Source organism: Mus caroli, chromosome 14 (genome assembly GCF_900094665.2).
Source record: "Mus caroli chromosome 14, CAROLI_EIJ_v1.1, whole genome shotgun sequence".
NCBI classification, from domain to species: Eukaryota; Metazoa; Chordata; class Mammalia; order Rodentia; family Muridae; genus Mus; species Mus caroli.
The window spans coordinates 8,857,861-8,876,006 of NC_034583.1; the positions used below are offsets into that span (position 1 = coordinate 8,857,861).

Here is an 18,146-nt window from a genome sequence, read left to right on the forward strand (position 1 = left end):
GGGAGAGGGAGAGGGAGAGGGAGAGGGAGAGGGAAAGAAGGAAAGCTCAGATCCATATGTGATATCTCTGTAAAATCTCTCCCCTCAAAGATCAGGGAATCCCAGGGAAGAGGTGTCATAAAAAGTGTAAAAGCCATACGGGATGGAGGACACTAAAAAAGACCTTCTAAATCAACCTAACGAATGTACATGTGAACTCACAGAGACTGAGGCATGCACAGGGCCTATATGGATCTGTACCAGGTCTTCTGGGATGTATTAGGGCTTCCAGTTTAGTGCTTTTATGGGGCTCCTGAGTGTGCTAACAACTGGGTATTATACTAATGCCTTCTCTAACATTCTTTTCCATCTGTTGGCCCTTCTTGTCCAACTCCAATGTGTTACTTTGTTTATTTTATTAGATTATGTCTTAATTAATTTTATTTATTATTATGCCTTAGAAACCTGTTAATTTTCTAATGAGAAACAGAAAGAAAGTTATGCAGACAGAAGAATGAGAAAATGGAAAGAGTAGAGGGAGAGGAAAATGCAATCCCATTAGCCCATTAGACAGAGGGTGCTGTACTCAGTTCCCTAAGGTTCTACTACCTCTCAGCTGCAGTTTGACAACTGGATTTTTTTAGGCAAAAAACAGGCATGAAAACTTTAGATTTTCAAAGTCATTTTGCAGGTCATCAAGCCTGTGTTTGCTTACTTCATGAGCAAGATTCACATTTTAATGTCAGTGCCAAGCATCCTGAAGACACTGTTTAAAAAAGGTCCAGTGCTTGCATGACCTTCACTCACCTTGGTATAAAGATGCTATTTGGTGTGACAGAGGAAGCATTGCTGGAATGAGGCTTCATTCACCCGTTGACTAGCAGATAAACATCAGGCTCCCAGAAGGCACCAGAAGCAGCCATGGACCCTCTCTCAGAGCTGCACGATGACCTGACCCTGGATGACACCAGCCAAGCTCTGAACCAGTTGAAGCTGGCCTCCACTGATGAGAAGAACTGGCCTTCTGATGAAATGCCAGACTTCCCCAAGTCAGATGACTCCAAAAGCAGCTCTCCAGAACCTGTGACACACCTGAAGTGGGATGACCCTTACTACGACATTCCGGCACCAGATTGTGGAAGTAGCGGGTGATGATAAGTATGGGCGGAAGATCATTGAATTCAGTGCTTGCCGGATGCCCCCCAGCCACCGGCTGGACCACAGCAAGCTCTTGGGGTATTTGAAACACACACTGGACCAGTATGTGGAGAGTGACTACACACTGCTGTACCTGCACCATGGCCTGACCAGTGACAACAAGCCTTCCCTCAGCTGGCTATGGGATGCCTACCGAGAGTTTGACTGTAAGTACAAGAAGAACATCAAGGCTCTGTACTTCATGCACCCAACCATGTTTTTCAAAACTCTGCTTATCCTCTTTAAGCCTCTCATCAGTTTCAAGTTTGGACGGAAGATCTTCTACGTGAATTACCTGAGTGAGTTGAGCGAGCATGTGAAGCTGGAGCAGTTGGGGATCCCTCGCCAAGTGCTCAAGTATGATGACTTCCTCAAATCCAAACAGAAGAGACCTGCAACAGCTCCCAAGCCCATGCTACCATGGTACCCCCCTGTCCAATCAGCAGTTTGGGGTCTCCTTACAGCACCTCCAGGAGAAAAGCCCAGACCAGGAGCCCATCGTGCTCAGGGAGACTGTTGCCTACTTGCAGGCTCACGCTCTCACCACCGAGGGCATCTTCCAGAGGTCTGCCAATACCCAGGCTGTATGGGAAGTGCAACAGAAATGCAATATGGGGCTGCCGGTGGACTTTGACCAGTACAACGAGCTGCACCTGCCTGCTGTCATCCTCAAGACATTCCTTTGGTAGCTTCCTGAACCCTTGCTAACCTTTGACCTGTACCCCCATGTTTGGGCTTCCTCGATATTGATGAAAGCCAGAGAGTGGAGGTGACACAACAGGTTTTCCAAACTCTGCCAGAGGAGAACTACCAGGTGCTTCATTTCCTGACTGCCTTCCTGGTGCAGATATCTGCCCGCTGTGACCAGAACAAGATGACCAACACTAACCTGGCTGTAGTCTTCGGCCCTAACCTGCTCTGGGCTAAAGATGCTGCCATCACCCTCAAGACCATCAATATCATCAACACCTTCACTAAGCATCTCCTGGATCATCAAGGGGGAATTGTTCCCCAGCACAGTTGTTCCCCAGCACAGATTCCCAGGGGGTCTGAGCTCACCACCTCCAGCCCCTTCTCTGGCAGCCCGAGTTAGACTTGTCCTCCTGTCATTAACCTTACTGGAATCTGGGTTTCCTGCCTAGAAAGGGGCTCTGAAGCCCCAGAAGATGGAAGTTGGAGCCTACTAACTGGGCAGCTCCTCCTATCCCTCTGCCCAACCCACCTTACCGGCCCTGGAGGCCTCTGTTACCGTAAGACATTTTCTTTGCCTTATACCTCTCACTGCGTCTCTGGTTGCTGGGCTTGGTTCTTCTAGGATTCAGCCACAGTAAACCTTTTTTTCTTTTTCCTGCCTGTTTCCCTGGCACGTGTAGAAGACTACATCACTGCCGGCTGTGCTGGTAGCTGGGGCTGGTCCTCTCTTTCCTGATTGCTAGGAAGTGAGCATTGGCTTCGGTGCAAGTTCCCTGTGCCTGCCCTCCCTGCTAATAGGGATGATAAGATCAGAGTTGGTCTGTCACTTCTGCCTCCTGGGTCTGTTCTTCACCAAGTGGTACTGCCCCTAGAGTGTACTATTCCCTCATTGCTGCCACACTTGGCACTTTAGATATCAAGACTCAGAATCTGAGTATCTATTGAAATGGTCCTGTCCACTCCCAGGGAGAGCCGTAGTGTCTGGTAGGATCAGTTACAGCAGTCCTGGCTCTCCATGCCTTCCATTCATTCTCATGTGCACAGATCTTCAGCCAAAGGTTATGGTAGGTCTTTCAGGTATGGAGCCATTTTGATCCCTGTTCTAGCCATAGATACCAATGTCTCTCACTTTCTGCCTGGGGACTCTCGGAGAGTCAGAAACTCAGAAGCCCTGAAGACTGACAGAACTTTTACTAATAGATCACCCCTGCTGGATAGGTTCTAGCAGCTTCCTTGGGGGAGTGTGGTGGCCACAGGGCCTCTTGTCTTTCAGAAAGCTGAGCCCAAGTGATGATTGGTAGCTTTCATTCTATTCCTAATGAAGCCTTGTGACCCTCTTCCCAAAGTCCACTGCCTAATGACAGGGAGGTACCTGCAGTGACCTTGCCCTACAGGTGTGGCTGGGCATGACAGCTCCAGAGATGGTACTGGCTACCGTGGGATCTGTACTGATGATCTTGCAGCTGAGACTGGGCCTGACCTCACTGGCTCTTTCTTGCACCACTGTTGTAGCAGGTCTCTGGTGCCACAAGTGCTGCTGTCAGTCCCCAGCCTCACAACTGACCCAGCCTAGGTCACTCTGCTTTGCCCACATGATTGTATCAAGTGTTGCTACACTCCATTTATTGAGGAGCCTTTGAACCTCTTGTTTTCCTCCTCCCGGGTCCTGTCAGTCTGTGGCAGGGGGCGCTCTTACTGTGAATCCAGTGTTCACATTTACCACGAATTCCTTGGCATCAATCATGTATTTTACCGTTTGCACTTTTTGTATTTCAATAAAAATGTAAATAAAAAAAGATGCTATCCATCTTTGCTTATATTTATGTTTCTCACTGTTACAGGCATGTTTCTGAAACCTAGAACTGGGATAAAAAAAAAAGCTGATACAAACAAGAATACAATTAATGGAAGTTCCTTAGGAAAAACAGCTATGCAGAAAAATTGAGTATTTCTTAGAACCTATTGCTTAAGTAAACATTTAGATCAATAGCATTGCTAAGAAGTATGAGATGGATGATGTTAGAAAAGTTATTAAAGAGAAAAACTTAGCAGAATTTTAGAAGCTGACAAACTGTAATTAAGTCACCATGATGCTATATTCAGCTTTAGAAATAAGAAACTAGTGAATAGGAAGAGATTTTGATCATACAAGTAATGACAAGCATTGGTATTTCCTGAAGGCAAAAGTAAGCAGTTTTGAAAATCCTGATGTTCCTCTATTCTTGTCAAAATTGTAATAAAGATAGGAAACATATTGAAACAACGGTTTTTGACAGACATAGGGGAACACAATTTGGTTCAGTGAACTGCCTGCATTCCTGAGCAGACTTGTCAGGCCAGAACTTTTCTGATATTATAGAAAAGCAAAGAACAGACTGCCTTTGCTTAAGCAAGGGGCTACACAGTACTTTAAGAATCAAAGAAAAAGAATGATAGTCTTAGGTCAATTATAAAAGAAATATAGAGGAAGGAAAGGAAGAATTAAATAAGGGTTAACGTTTGAACTTCAGTAGAAAGCCAAATTTTCTATAACAGGTAGTAGGAAATAACATTTGATCTATTAATTCTGTGCCAACCTGAAACAGAACCAAATTCAAGTAGTCATCCTGTCTAGCGTTTCTGCAACTACAAGGCTTCATGACATCGATCTTAAGGGAAAGGATACTGAGTTCAAAGAAAATTGATTGTATCTTAATGCTAATTTTTAGTTCTCATGAAATTGTTGCTTGCCTGCTTTGTTCCTGTTTTTAATATTCTTATGTAATCAAGAAAGACTTTAGAAGAAAATGTATTTTGAAAAGCTGTATAATCAAGGAATACGATTTCAGAAGAAATGATTTTATGTCTAAATAAAGCATGTGAGAGACAGAGGTTGTAAGAGCAGGTCAACCCATACTGAGATGTGCTTCCTCTCTGTCCCTAATCTCCTGAAAGTAAACTGGATGGTGTCCTGCTGGGGACAGCTCACAATGACAGGGACTGCCTGCAGTAGTCCAGGATGGAGACAGCTCAGAAGCCTGCGGCAGCTCCATATAAGTAAGGATGGTGTCCAGTACCCTGAGAAGCAGGAGATATGTTCCTTCAGGGGACCTGCCATCTGAAATAAGGGACTGCCTGCAGTAGGCCGGAATGGAGACATCTCAGTAGCCCAAGGCAGCTCTTTGTAACAATAATTATTCTCATTTCTCCTAACCTTAGCCCTGGACAACAGCTGTATAAATTTCATTTGTGTGTGACTATTTTTCAGTTGGCCTTGGTGTGCATAATTATTCTATTATATCTGACTTCTTACTTCTTTCTCCTTCTGATCTGTGAATTCTTTGAAACTAGATGTTCCTTGATGTAATGATTCTTTTTGTTGTTGTTTTTTTGTATTTGTTTTTGTTTTTTGTTTTTGTTTTTTTGACAGGGTTTCTCTGTATAGCCCTAGCTATCCTGGAACTCACTTTGTAGACCAGAATTCAGAAATCTGCGTGCCTCTGCCTCCCGAGTGCTGGGATTAAAGGTGTGCACCACCACGCCCAGCTGATGTGATGATTCTTAAACAATTAAAAATTGAGGCATGGGGCACAACAGAGCACAGTCTTAATGGTCCAGATACATGCTTTGTATTCTCATCTTGGAAACAATGTAATAACTGCACAATGGTAGTTCCAGATTAATGCTTAACTTGCAAAGAAAGTTTGAAGAAATTATTAGAAAATGAAATAAAGCCAACATTGGGATCCCAAGAAAGGAAAAAACTATTAAAGTTATGAAATAAGTTTTGCACATCATTTGAGAGTGGTTTCTAGATAAGCAAGTATAGAATATGTAAAATCTTATACTGGTAAAACTAAATTAAAACACAGGGACTTTTAGGAGGGTCATTGTGTGCAATATGCAGAAGCAGAAATCTAGCAGAACTACTGAGTTAAGGGTTAACTTGATTCTTTCTGGCCACTGCCTGGCAGCTTTGTCCATGTGATTTATAATTAGAGCTTCATGGGAAAATGCTAGTAGCTGACCTTAGAGCTCTGAGCTCTGAAGTTTAATAAGTTAAAAGTTAAAGTTTAAATAATGATAGGTTTGAAATTTATTATTATTATTATTATTATTATTATTATTTTGGCTACAGGTTGGGAATAGGGAAATCTTGAAATGTTGGGGAACAATTGTAATTCTTAATTTTTTGTGGGATGAGGTTATTCTTTTAAATTTGATTTGGCAATGATCATACAATGTCTTTACTTTTTTTAACCTGCTTTTGGAGTATCAGTAAAAGACTTACGTAAGAGAAAGGCAAGAATGTGAGTAGTGAGCATAAGAATAGCAAATTAAAAATGATTGAAGAGAGAATATGAAGACTGAGTGAAGAGAGAATATGAGGAGTGAGTGAAGAGAGAATGTGAGGTGTGTATGGAGAGTGTTTGTGTGAATGAAAGGAAAGTACAAGTGGTGTGTGTGAAAAGTGTGTGTGAGAGTGAAAGAGGGGTGCACAGAGGTGTGTATGAATATGGGAATTCAAGAAAAGCAGAGTGTGCAGGAGAATGCAGTGTGTGCAGCCTCGAGCTTTGAGTGAAAGAGCAAGAGAGAAAAAGAACAAAGGGTAAGATAGAAGAGAGAGAAACTTTAAGCCTTGAAAAATTGCCTGTAGATTGTATCCAAAAAAGTAGTCTGTGTATATTTATTATGCACCTTCCAGATATCCCTGCTTCCAGTTGAGAACTCAGATCCTGTGTAGAGGCTGGACCCCAATAGTGTTCTGTCTGATGGTTCCCTTTTGGCCCCTACATCTACCTGCTCTAAGCTGTGCCTTCACTTAGAGCTGATTTCCAGAACTCTGATAGTCAATCAAGCATGGTACTAAAAAAAATTGGCCCTTGTGTTTAGGAAAGAGTATGGCCATAGTTAGGATTCTTGTGCTAAGATGGGTAGAAATCTAACAGAAATTAAAATGAAAATGCTCACAGAGAAAGAAATAAGAATCCAAAATAAACTGAAAACCATTCCTGAGACCTGTCTGCTCTGGCTTTTTTCACAGGCATCAATAAATCCCCTTCATTGGCGAAGCTGGTTGATTCTCTTTTTCATCCTATAATGAAAAGTCTCTGGGAGTGTACCTGAATAAATTGGGTGCAAGAAGAAGTCAAAAGCTGATGGAATTTGGGGCAGCAAGATGGAGGGCTCAGTGTCTGAAAATAATCTCCTCTGAGCAAAGTCCTGAAGAAAATGCAGAAAACATCCAGTGCTGGAAATGAGGAGATAATTGCCTAATCACAGTTTGGGCACAGCATGCAGGAAGGGCGATGCTTCTTCCCAGTAGAGTTGTGGAGAAGAAAATTATTCATTGTCCAAATTAGTAAAAGCTGAAATCCTTCATCCATATGTTATTGTTCTCTTGATGACTCCATAATATTTTATTAATTTATTTATACTTGAAAAGGAACAAATTTTTCTACCAACCTAGAGAAGATGAGTTAGGGTGGTAAGGAAATGAAGAACTACACATTAATGAAAGAAATGTAAAATGTGTTCATTCATAAACCATCTGGGTGGGGCAGAATCTCATTTGTCAATCACTGGACTACTTATTTTCTGTCCGTGTGTGTGTGTGTGTGTGTGTGTGTGTGTGTGTGTACATGTAGGTGGGGTGCATTTTTATGACGTTCCTGTATAAGTCATAGGACATCCTGCAGCAGTCCCCTTGAACCACTTGGGTCATGTCCTCAGGCTTGGTGGCAAGCACCTTAATCTGCTTAGCCATCTGTCCTGTCGCTTCACAGTTATTTTAAGTACCTAAGCCTGGACTTCTTTCTGGATGAAGTGATACAGTTTAAGCAGTTGCTGGACAGTATAGACCAGAAGTCCCCAACCCCAATCCCACCTCATTTTGTCTTGAGGTTTCTGTGGAAAACCAAAACCAAAGTAATTTTTTTGTTGAATTAGAACTAGGATTGAACCTCTGCCTGAGCCTGAGCCCTCCATCTCTTTCTTTAACTATAGTTGGAAGCATTAGAGCTCATTTGCTTGCAGACTAATTTATTCTATGGTAAGAAGCCTCTTGATTTGGATACTGAAATTGCAACCACTTACTTGTTGGTTGCTTTTAATTTGCAATTCAATACCAAATTCTCCATTTCCTCATATGTGGATTCCTGAGTCACTGCTTTTAAAAAGAAGGCTGCTATCCTGATTCACTCCTGTGACCCCTGAGTTGGAAGCCAGAAGGAGGACCCAGAGTTCACACTGTTCTGGTTGTTTTTTCATCAACTTGAGACAGTGTAGAGTCATCTGAAAAATCTCCTCACCCAGTTGGCCTATATGCCAGCCTGTGGGGCATTTCTCTTGTTCAATGATTGATGTGGATGGCCCAGTCCATTGAAATGACCCTACCCTTAAGTTAGTCCTGAGTTGTATAAAAGGCAGGCTGAGCAAACCATGAGGAGAAAGCCAGTACACAGTGTTCCTCCATGACTTCTGCTTCAGTTCCTAACTCAGGGTTCCTCCACTGACTTCTTTCAGTGATGAACTATAAGTATAAAGTTCAACTATAAACCCTTTCCTTTCCAAACTGCTTTTGGTCACACTGTTCTTCACAGCAAAAGAAATCCTAAGACACAAGATCATCCTTGGCTACAAAAGGAATTAAAGGCAAGCCTGCCAACATGAGATCATATCTCAAAACAAACAAACAAGTACCTTTTCTAGGGTCACCATAACAAAACAGCACAGACTGAAAAGCTCACATAATGTAAATCGATTTTCCCACAATTCTAAGTTCTGAAAGTCTAGGATCAAGGTGCTGACAAGACCTTCTAAGGCTTCTCTACTTTTCTTGCGTGTAGTATATATTAGTGGGCCAATTTACCCTTTCTCTTTAGTGTGTCCAAATTTCTTCTTACAGTTATGTTGTTCAGATTAGACTAGGCTCACTTCAATGAATTCACTTAAATCAGTCATTTCCATAACAGAGATACAATGTGTCAGGGCTTCAACCTGTTCACTGGGAGAAGTGACTTAGTTCCTAAAACCATGCCTAAAAGCTATCAACGGTGGTCTGGAAAAAATCAAGAGAGCACCAGGAACAGCTCAAATAATCAGGATAGTTCAAGAGACAAAGAACCCTGAGGAAGGCTGCTTATGAATTCTGGGCAAAAAGCAATGCTGGAGCTACTACAATAACCAATCTCAGATTATATCACAGAGCCAAATAAAAACTATGAAGACTATGGATCTTCCACTTGAACCCAGCAGAAGGTCCCAAGGTCCCCAGAGGACTCTCCATGCCGCAGGCCCTCTAGAACACCCAGGGCATCAGGATCATGGGTGAGTGGAATGCAACATCAGTTCCAAAAGTATCCCAGAGAGTCTTGTTCCAGCACTAACAGGGACAAAGAAACCCCACCTGACTAGAGGCTGGGATTCATTCCAGTTGGGGCTAGCCACGAGCCATCTTCCTTGCAAACCCAGCAGAGAGCCCCAAGATCCCCAAAGGACTCTCCCTGCCACAGGACCCCTAGCACATCCAAGACCTTGGGATCCCTTGAGAGCATGTGGGCAGCAGAAGCAACAGAGCTTCTTGGACACGGTCCCTTCAGGCCTTCATCCTCAGCCAGGGGGAAGAGTTGAAACCTAGACCACAGGGCACCTTCCTTGCAAGAGGAGAGGTAACCACCTGGGAGGGCTATGACCACCAGAGCAGGTGAGGGAGCCATCTTGTGTCCTGGGTCCCTCAGAGACCAGTTTGTGCAGGTGAGTGTGCAGACTGCAGAGGCAACACATCTTCTGGGACAGGCCCTGTTTCAGGCCTTCATCTTAAGCCAAGAGGTAGGTCTGAAAACCAGACCTCTGTACACCTTCCCTGCAAGAGAAGAGCTTGCCTGCAGAGAGTACTCTGACCACTGAGACTCAGGAGAGAGCTGGACTCCCAGAACTGCTGACAGAGGCTAACAGAATCACAGGAGGAACAGGCTCCAGCCAGTGACAACTACAACAAATAACACCAGAGATTACCAGATGGCAAAAGGCAAACATAAGAATCTTACCAACAGAAACCAAGACAACTCAACATCATCAGAACCCAGCACACACACCTCAGCCAGTGCTGGATACCCCAACACACCCTAAAAGCAAATTTTGGATTCAAAATCATATCTCATGATGTGGGTAGAGGACCTTAAGAAGAGCATTAATAACTCAATTAAAGAAATATAGGAGAACACTACTAAACAGGTAGAAGTCCTTAAAGAATTACAGGAAAAAACTGCTAAACAGGAAGTCCTTAAAGAAGAAATGCAAAAATCCCTTAAAGAATTGAAGGAAACAAAACAGGTGATGGAATTGAACAAAACCATCCAAGACCTAAAAAGGTAAGTAGAAACAATAAAGAAAATCCAAAGTGAGACAACTCTGGAGATAGAAACCCTAGGAAAGAAATCAAGAACCAGAGATGTGAGAATCAGCAACAGAATACAAGAGATGGAAGAGAGAATCTCAGGTGCAGAAGATTCCATAGAGAACATGGACACACAATCAAAGAAAATGCAAAATGAGAAAAGATCCAAACTCAAAACATCAAGAAAATCTAGGATACAATTAGAAGACCAAACCTACATATAATAGGAGTAGATGAGAATGAAGATTTTTAACTTAAAGGGTCAATAAATATCTTCAAAAAATTATAGAAGAAAACTTCCCAAACCTAAAGAAAGAGATGCCCATGAACATACAAGAAGCCTACAGAACTCCAAATAGACTGGACCAGAAAAGAAATTCCTCCTGACACATAAAAATCAGAACAACAAATGCACTAAATAAACATAGAATATTAAAAGCAGTAAGGGGAAAAGGTCAAGTAACATATAAAGGCAGGCCTATTAGAATTACACCAGTCTTCTCACCAAAGACTATGAAAGCCAGAAGAGCCTGGACAGATGTTATACAGACCCTAAGGGAACACAAATGCCAGGCAAGACTACTATACTCAGCAAAACTCTCAATTACTATAGAAAAATAAACCAAAGTATTCCATGATAAAACCAAATTCCCACAATATCTTTCCACAAATCCAACAATTCAAAGGATAATAAAGGGAAAACACCAACACAAAGACAGAAACTACACCCTAGAAAAAGCAAGAAAGTAATCCTCCAACAAGCCTACAAGAGGACAGCCACAAGAACAGAATCCCATACTTAACAACAGGAAGCAACAATTACTTTTCTTTAATTTCTGTTAACATCAATGAAATCAATTCCCCAATAAAAAGACATAGATTAATAGACTGGCTACACAAACAGGACCCAACATTTTGCTGCTTACCGGAAACCCACCTCAGGGAAAAAGACAGACACTAACTCAGAGTGAAAGGCTGGAAAACAATTTACCAAGCAAATGGTCTGAAGAAATAAGCTGGAGTAGCCATTCCAATATCGAATAAAATTGACTTCTAACCTAAAGTTATCAAAAAAGACAAGAAGGGGCACTTCATACTCATCAAAGGTAAAATCTACCAAGATGAACTCTCAATTCCGAACATCTATGCTCCAAATGCAAGGGAAGTCTCATTCATTAAAGAAACTTAGTAAAGCTCAAAGCACACACTTCACCTCACACAAATAGTGGGAGACTTCAACATACCACTCTAACCAATGGAAAGATCCTGGAAACAGAAACTAAACAGAGACACATGGGCACTAACAGAAATTATGAAACAAATGGATTTAATAGATATCTACAGAACATTTTATCCTGAAACAAAAGGATATACCTTCTTCTCAGCACCACATGGTATCTCCTCCAAAATTGACTATTTAATTGATCAAAAGACATGCTGCAACAGATACAGAAATATTGAAATTATACTATGCATCCTATCAGATCACCANGGATTAAGGCTGAGCTTCAATAACAGCATAAATAATAGAAAGCCAACATTCATGTGGAAACTGAACAACAATCTACTCAATGATACCTTGGTCAAGGATGAAATAAGGAAATAAATTAAAGACTTTTTAAAGTTTAATGAAAATGAATCCACAACATAACCAAACTTATGGGGCACAATGAAGGCAGTCTAAGAGGAAAACTTATAGCCCTGAGTGCTTCCAAAAAGAAACTAGAGAGAGCATGCAGTAACAGCCTGATAGCACACCTAAAATCTCTAGAACCACAGGAAGCAAATTCACCCAAGAGGAGTAGAGGGCAGAAAATAATCAAACTCAGGGCTGAAATCAACCTTATGGAAACAGAAAAACTATTCAAAGAATCAACCAAACTAGGAGCTGGCTCTTTGAGAAAATTAACAAGATAAATAAACCCTTAGCCAGACTAACTAGAGGGCCCAGGGACAGTATTAACAAAATTAGAAATGGAAAGGATATATAAAAACAGAATCTGAGGAAATCCAAAACATCATCATATTCTACTACAAAAGGCTATACTCAACAAAACTGGAAAACCTGGATGAAATGGAAAATTTCCTAGACAGATACTAGGTATCAAAGTTACATCAGGATCAGATTAATGATCTAAACAGTCCCATTTTCCCTAAAGAAATAAGAGCAGTCATCAATAGTCTCCCAACCAAAAAAAGCCAAGGACCAGATGGGTTTAGTGCAGAATTTTATCCGACCTTCAAAGAAGACCTAATTCCGACTCTCCTCAAACTATTCCACAAAATATAAATGAAAGGTACTCTACCCAATTCATTCTATGAAGCCACAAATACACTAATAACTAAACCAAAGATCCAACAAACAAAGAGAACTTCAGACCAATTTTCCTTAGGAATATCAATGCAAAAATGCTCAATAAAACCCTTGCAAACTGAATCCAAGAACACATTAAAAGAATCATCCATCATGACTGAGTAGGCTTTATCCCAGGGATGCAAGGATGGTTTAATATAGGGAAATCCATCAACATAATACACTATATAAACAAACTCAAAGACAAAAACCACATGGTCATCTCATTAGATGCGGAAAAAGCATTCGACAAGATCCAACACCCATTCATGATAAAAGTCTTGGAAAGATCAGGAATTCAAGGCCCATACCTAAACATGATAAAAGCAATCTATAGCAAACCAGTAGCCAACATCAACGTAAATGGAGAGACACTCAAAGCAATCCCACTAAAATCAGGGATGAGACAAGGCTGTCCACTCTCTCCCTACCTATTCAATATAGTACTTGAAGTCCTAGCCAGAGCAGTTTGACAACAAATGAAATCAAGGGGATACAAACTGGGAAAGAAGAAGTCAAAATATCTCTATTTGCAGATGATATGATAGTATATATAAGTGACCCTAAAAATTCCACCAGAGAACTCCTAAACCTGATAAACAGATTCAGTGAAGTAGCTGGATATAAAATTAACTCAAACAAGTCAATGGCCTTTCTGTACACAAAGGATACACAGGCTGAGAAAGAAATTAGGGAAACAACACCCTTCACAATAGTCACAAAAAAAAAAAAATAAAATATCTTAGTGTTACTCTAACTAAGGAAGTGAAAGATCTGTATGATAAAAACTTCAAGTCTCTGAAGAAAGAAATTGAAGAAGATCTCAGAAGATGGAAAGATCTCNCAGCTCATGGATTGGCAGTATCAATATAGTAAAAATGGCTATCCTGCCGAAAGCAATCTACAGATTCAATGCAATCCCCATCAAAATTCCAACTCAAGTCTTCACAGAGTTAGAAAGGGCAATTTGCAAATTCATCTGGAATAATAAAAAATAGTAGGATAGCAAAAACTATTCTCAAAAATAAAAGAACCTCTGGTAGAATCACCATGCCTGACCTCAAGCTGTATTACAGAGCAATTGTGATAAAAACTTCATGGAACTGGTATAGGGACAGACAAGTAAAACAATGGAATAGAATTGAAGATTCAGAAATGAACCCACACACCTATGGTCATTTGATCTTTGACAAGAGAGCTAAAACCATCCAGTGGAAAAAAGACAGCATTTTGAACAAATGGTGTTGGCACAACTGGCGGTTATCATGTAGAAGAATGCAAATTGATCCATTCTTATCTCCTTGTACTAAGGTCAAATCTAAGTGGATCAAGGAACTCCACATAAAAACAGACACACTAAAATTTATAGAGGAGAAAGTTGGGAAAGGCCTCTAAGTTATGGGCACAGGGGAAAAATTCCTGAACAGAACAGCAATGGCTTGTGCTTTAAGATCAAGAATTCACAAATTGGACCTCGTGAAACTGCAAAGCTTCTGTAAGGCAAAAGACACTGTCAATAAGAGAAAAATGCCACTAACAGATTGGGAAAGGATCTTTACTAATCCTAAATCTGATAAGGGACTTATATCCAATATATACAAAGAGGTCAAAAAGCTGGTCTCCTGAAATTCTAATAACCCCATTAAAAATAGCGTACAGAGCTAAACAAAGAATTCTTTTCTGGGGAATGCCAAAGGCCTGGAAGCATCTGAAAAAATGTTGAACATCCTTAATCATCAGGGAAATGCAAATCAAAACAGCCCTGAGATTCCACCTCACACCAGTCAGATTGGCTAAGATCAAAAATTCAGGTTACAGCAGATGCTGGCAAGGATGTGGATAATGAGGAACACTCCTCCATTGCTGGTGAGATTGCAAACTTGTACAACCACTTTGGAATCAGTCTGGCGGTTCCTCAGAAAATTGGACATAGTACTTACCACAAGATCCTGGGTATATACCCAGAAGCTGTTCCAACTGGTAATAAGGATACATGCTCCACTATGTTCATGGCATCCTTATTTATAATAGTCAGAAGCTGGAAAGAACCTAGATGTCCCTTCAACAGAGGAATGGATACAGAAAATGTGGTACATTTACACAATGGAGTACTACTCAGCTATTAAAAAGAATGAATTTATGAAATTCTTGGGCAAATGGGTGGACCTGGAGGGTATCATCCTGAGTGAGGTAACCCAATCACAAAAGAATTCACTTGATATGCACTCACTGATAAGTGGTTATTAGTCTAGAAACTTAGAATACCCAAGATACAACTAGCAAAACACAAGAAAATCTAGAAAAAGGAAGACCATCTGGTGGATACTTCATTCCCCCTTAGAAAAGGGGACAAACCCATCAGAATATTTAACAAACATTCACATTAGGGATAAGCTGGCTGCAATCAAACTTGGCCGATATGGAGAAGACCTCCTCTTCTATCTGTATTACATGAACAGTGGGGATATATTACAACTCTTAGCTGCGGTAGAACTCTTTAACCGTGATTGGAGATACCACAAGGAGGAGCGGGTATGGATTACCAGGGCACCAGGCATGGAGCTAACGATGAAAACCAACACGTACGAGCGGGGGACCTACTACTTCTTTGTCTCAACTGGAGGAAAGTAGCTAAGGAGTTCCATCTGGAATATGACAAATTAGAAGAGCGGCCTCACCTGCCATCCACCTTAACTACAACCCTGCTCAGCAAGCCTTCTAAAAAGACTTCCTGTTTCTTGGGGTATGGCTGTCTCAGCACCATACTCGACATAACTGCAGAACTGATGTGGCTCAGGCACTCTGCTTTTAATCCCTTGAGGATCTGGCAATTGGCTTACGAAAAGGGTCACCATTTGAGGTCCTGCCTTACCAATTATGTGCTACCCAACAACTAAATTTGTAATTTGTTTTCTCTAGTTTGAGCAGGGTCTGAATTTTTTCATTTATTTTCTTTTTGCCTGCAGACAGACTTGGGTCTATAAAGACAAGCAAGTACACTGACAGAAATTACCATTTAGTTTCTTAAATGTAAAAAAAGAAAATCCACAAAAGACTCAACAAAATTAGACCACAAAATTTGCATTGTTCATTGTAGCACTATTGATAATAAAAGAACAGATGTTTGTGCATTTTTATGTGAAGATCCTTCTCGTATTTCATTTGGAAAGATGAGCAAGGTCTGCTTCTTTCATTTTATTCCCCTTGTGTTTCTGAAAGGCGGTTTGGCCAGGCTTACTGCAGGCGTCCGACTGTAGAGATCTCCACAGTCTCTGGGCTCCAGGGCTGGGTTGTAACTGAGCTTCATCTTTCCAGAATGAGCAAAACACTGTTCAGTCTTTGTTACGATTTTGTAATAAATGTGTACATTTTTTTTTTAAATTTTGGACATCACATAAATAAAGGTATCTATGTATGAAAAAAAAGAGAGAATAGGGGACAAAATACCATGGAACAAGTTAGAGAGACAAAGTTTGGAGCAAAGACAAAAGGATGGACCATCCAAAGACTACTCCACCCAGGGTTCTATCTCATAATCAGCCACCAAACTCAGACACTATTGCACATGCCAGCAAGATTTTGTGGGAAGGACCCTGATATAGCTGTCTCATGTGAGGCTATGATAGTGCCTGGCAAAGACAGAAGCAGATGCTCACAGTCTTCGATTGGATGGAACACATGGCCCCCAATGGAGGAGCTAGAGAAACTACCCAAGGAGTTGAAGAGGTCTTCAAACCTATAGGTGGAATGTAATATGAACTAACCAGTATCCCCATAGCTCATGTCTCTAGTTGCATATATAGCAGAAGATGGCCTAGTTGGCCATCATTGGGAAGATCGGTCCATTGGTCTTGCAAGCATTATATGCGCCAGTAAAGGGAAATGTCAGGGCCAATAAGTGGGAGTGGATGGGTAGGGGAGCTAGGCGTGTGAGGGTATAGAGAACTTTCGGTATAGCATTTGAAATGTAAATAAAGAAAAAATATATAAAAAGAATATTACTAACAGAAACCAAGTCCACTGGGCATCATCAGAACCCAGTACACCCACCACAGTGAGTCCTGGATACCCCAAATACCCAAAAAGCAAGACTCAGATATAAAATCATATCTCATGATGGCGGTAGAGAATTTTAAGAAGAGTATTAATAACTCACTTAAAGAAATAAAGGAGAACACTGTGAAACACATGGAAGCCCTTAAAGAGGAGACACAAAAATACCTTAAAGTATTACAGGAAAACATAACCAAACAGGTGATGGAATTGAACAAAACCATCCAAGACCTAAAAAGGGAAGTAAAAGCAATAAAGAAAACCCAAAGGGAAACAACTCTGGAGATAGAAACCCTAGGAAAGAAATCAGGAACCATAGATGCTAGAATCAACAAGAGATGGGAGAGAGAATCTCAGGTGTGGAAGATTCCATAGAGAAGATGGACACAACAATGAAATAAAATGCAATCCTAAATCAGATAGGGGACTAATATCCAATATTTACAAAGAACTCAAGAAGATGGACTCCAGAAAAATCAAATAAACCTATTAAAAAATGGGGTATAGAGCTAAACAAAGAATTCTCAACTGAGGAATACAGAAGGGCTGAGAAGCACCTAAAAAAATGTTCAACATCCTTAATCATGAGAGAATGCAAATGCAAAACAACCCTGAAATTCTACCTCACACCAGTCAGAATGGCTAAGATCAAAAATTTAGGTGACAGCAGATGCTGCCAAAAATGTGAAGAAAGAGGAACACTCCTCCACTGTTGGTGGGATTGCAAGCTGTCCACTCTGGAAAGCAATTTCGTGGTTCCTTAGAAAATTGGACATAGTACTAGCAGATGATACAGCAATTCCTCTCCTGGGCATATTTCCAGAAGATGTTCCAACTGGTAATAAGGACACATGTTCCACTATGTTCATAGCAGCCTTTTTTATAATAGCCAGAAGCTGGAAAGAACCCAGATGTCCCTTCAACAGAGGAATGGATTAAAAAAATGTAGTACATTTACACTATGGAGTACTATTCAGCTATTAAAAACAATAAATTTATGAAATTCTTAGGCAAATGGATAGATCTTGAGTATATCATCCTGAGTTATGTGATCCAATCTCAAAAGAACACACATGATATGCACGCACTGATAAGTAGATATTATCCCAAAAACTTAAAATACCCAAGATACATTTTGCAAAACACATGAAACTCAAGAAGAAGGAAGACCAAAGTGTGGATACTTCGCACCTTCTTAGAAGGGGGAACAAAATACCCATGGAAGGAGTTACAGAGGCAAAGTTCTGAGGTGAGATGGAAGGAAGGACCATGCAGAGACTGCCCCACCAGGGGGTCCATCCCATTTACAACCACCAAGCCCATTCACTATTGCATATGCCAGCAAGATTTTGCTGACAGGAACCTTTTTTTTTTTAGCTTGAAAATTCTTTTAAATATATATATATATATATATATATATATATATATATATTTTATTATGTATTTTCCTCAGTTACATTTCCAATGCTATCCCAAAAGTCCCCCACTTCCCTA

The 18,146-nt window shown here is 40.8% G+C and overlaps 1 pseudogene across 1 annotated transcript; it reads left to right on the forward strand.

Moving 5' to 3' along the window:
- Window positions 1-894: 894 nt before the first annotated feature.
- Window positions 895-2,229, forward strand: LOC110309816 (annotated as a pseudogene). The gene has a single exon (XR_002379747.1). The product of XR_002379747.1 is annotated as a rho GTPase-activating protein 1 pseudogene (transcript).
- The last annotated feature ends 15,917 nt before the right edge of the window (window positions 2,230-18,146 follow it).